Below are 2947 nucleotides of genomic sequence, written 5' to 3'. Positions count from 1 at the left end.
TTCGTGCAGTTTGTGTGGAATTTGATGGGAATTGGCTGCATGCTCGAGCTTTGTTCTTCTCATTTCTGACCACCCCTTCAGGTCAGCTACAGATAAACAGCAGGATTGTCTGGTTTATGCTGAGAACTTGTTTTTCATTTCTCAGAGGAATGACTTACATCAGTTGTCTGTTATGTCCTGCCAAGAGAGCCGTAGTTCAAAGGAACGTGTCCGAGTGCCAACTCTACACTTCACCAGTTAACGTTGTCCTCGTACAGGTGTTTTCTCTCCCTCTTGGCTTCTGAATTTTCTTACTATCCACGGCGGACCTTGAATCATATCACGAAAAGTGTAAGCACGGGAAAAGCTCAGGGAGGCTCTCAAGTCTGAGGTCATTTCAGGTTATCTTCAGCTTCAAACTGAGCAGTTGCGTGAGGATTTAGGAAGAGGAAGAGATGTGCCTCACCTGACCTTGATGAAGACTCGGGATGACTTGGCAGCTGCCCGCAGTAGAACAAAGACTCATTGTACCATCACAGGAATGCCTGCGAGTTTTCAAAGCGGTTGTACGGCCGCTCAACTGCAGCGGGTGCTGGTGTAATTAAACTGATCGTGAATCATTCGGGGTGGCAGGTGATCACTTCAGCTTCCACCTCAATGCACGAGCTTTATTTCAACGTAAACGTCAGCTTAAACACTGGGTTATATTGGACGCCGACGCCGGTGTGACAGAGCAGGAGCGAGCACCACTCTTTCAAACCAGTCCATCAGCCTCCTATATTTCTTGGACAGGAGGCGCTGACCACCATCCACAAAGCATAACATGCTACTGCTCTCCCGGTCCACTTTTTTTGTTTGAACAAGTCCAATGTGGTCGCAGCTCTCTGGGTTTTGCCGTGCTTTAGGTGCAAGCGGTGTTGGAGCAGCTGCGTATACAAGACCGATTCCAAAAAAAAGTGGAGCGGCTGTGTGAAATGCAAATAAAAACAAAATGATTTGAAAATCATTTAAAGCCTGCGTTAAACTGAATATTCTGCAAAGCCAACGTATAAAAAGATCGAAGCCGAGTAGTGTCACCTTCCCACTGTGTTGCATCACGTCTTACTTTAACAAATTCAGCTGCTCAGCAGTTCGGGCCTCCTTTTGTTATATGTTTGTATCATAACGTGCCAAATATCTTTAATGGAGGACAAGTTTGGACTGGAGACAGGCCAGTTTGGCACCCGGACTCTCTCAGTCCAGAGCCGTGCTGTCAGAGTACGTGCACAAAGCGGTTTGGCATCATCTCACAAGCCCTGTGATACCCGCACATATCCTTCATTATCTATATCCTGTTCACTAACGGCCTCTGAAACAGTCTGGGCAGTAGCGTTTCTGGATTTTATTCGTGTTTATATTTGCTGGGTTTGCAGAGTTTGTAGATGCAGGGGAGAACTGTGTGCACCAGTGATGGTTTTCAGGGGTGTTTCTGAAACTGCTGCAAACTTATCAGGTCACATTATTTTGAACTCCAACCCACAAATCAGCTTCTCTGAGACGTTCACTTTCAATACACGATCATGTTTACCTCATTATTAATAAGATGGATATATTTTCAGATCTTTGAAATTTGTATTTGTACTTAAATTTTTAATTCATTTAACTGTTGTTATTCAGGAAAACGCGACTCTTTTGATGTCATGGCCAATATGACCCAGTAATACACACAAATACTGCAAAATATGAAGTAAATAAAGAGACTTCTGCTTCTTTCTTCAGCTTCTCCCTTTTGTGGTCATGGCAGCAACAGATCATCTGCTTCCATCTCACTCTATCCCCTGGATCCTCTGTCACACCAACCCTCTGCGTGTCCTCCTTCACTAAATCTTCTCTGTTGCCTTCCTCCTTTCCTCCTCCCTTGCATCTTCAGCATCCTTTGTCCAGCATATCCACCATCCCTCCTATGCACATATCAGCCTTGCCCCTTTTACTTTGTCTGCAAACGGTTCCCTCTGATCTACTAACTCTGTCCATTCTGATCACTCCCAATGAAGATCTTAACATCTAAAGCTTGGCCTCTTGTCTTTTTATCAGTACCACCGTCTCCAAAAGGCACATCGTAGCAGGTGTCACTACTATCTTGTGAACCTTGTCTTTCTGTCACAAATCACTGAACCCTGCCTGGACTCTTCCCCTCCCCACTCGTACGCTTTCACTTCCATCTTCATCGTCACAAATGCCTCCCTCTCATTTCAGGCACCCGGAGCATGAGAAAAAGTTGTCACAGTCGTCTTGGACCAAACGGGGGGTAGCAATGCTCAGGCGTCTACATTTACAGCCTAAAATAAGGGTCCCAGATGTTTTAAAATTACTTCAAGGCCATTTAGTGAGACAGTGCATACGATTTAGTGGATTTTTTTTTTTTTAATTAAGTTTGAAGCCTTTCTTTCCAATTCAGTGCTGGCTTCTTTTTGAAAGGAACTGACTTCCTTTACTCATGTCACATATGTAAGTCAGTAACAGACCGAGAGCAGTCCTGTAAAGAAGGATAAACTAGTGGTTTAAGATGCCCTTTCATGTGTGCACATTCCGCCTGCTGCAATCACAAACACGAGTCTCAATCCTGAGCGGGTTTACAAATCCTGTGACTCAAGGTGGCCATCTGATGGCTGCCTGACAGAACAGCAGGGAGGCTTAATCTTGTTCATGAGCTGTGTGGACTTCTCTTTGCTGAAAGCAGTCCTCAGATGTCACTCAGATGACCCCGGCGTTACCTTTTGATGTAACCTGAATGAAGCTTGATCTCTTGCGGTGGCGGTGCTGTGTGGACTAATAACAAACTGTGAAACGATGAAAGCGAGATCAGGCCGTCTTCAAATCTTCACAAACTTCTTTCTAATCTCCTGCCCCCAGATAATTCTTCTGCGGCCCTGCCAACTTTAAGCCGGGGGCTCAACACAAAGAGAGCAAAATAAAAATAATGAGGAGC

The sequence above is a fragment of the Maylandia zebra genome, linkage group LG17, assembly GCF_041146795.1.
Source record: "Maylandia zebra isolate NMK-2024a linkage group LG17, Mzebra_GT3a, whole genome shotgun sequence".
Classification (NCBI taxonomy): domain Eukaryota; kingdom Metazoa; phylum Chordata; class Actinopteri; order Cichliformes; family Cichlidae; genus Maylandia; species Maylandia zebra.
This window is presented reverse-complemented; position numbering follows the sequence as displayed.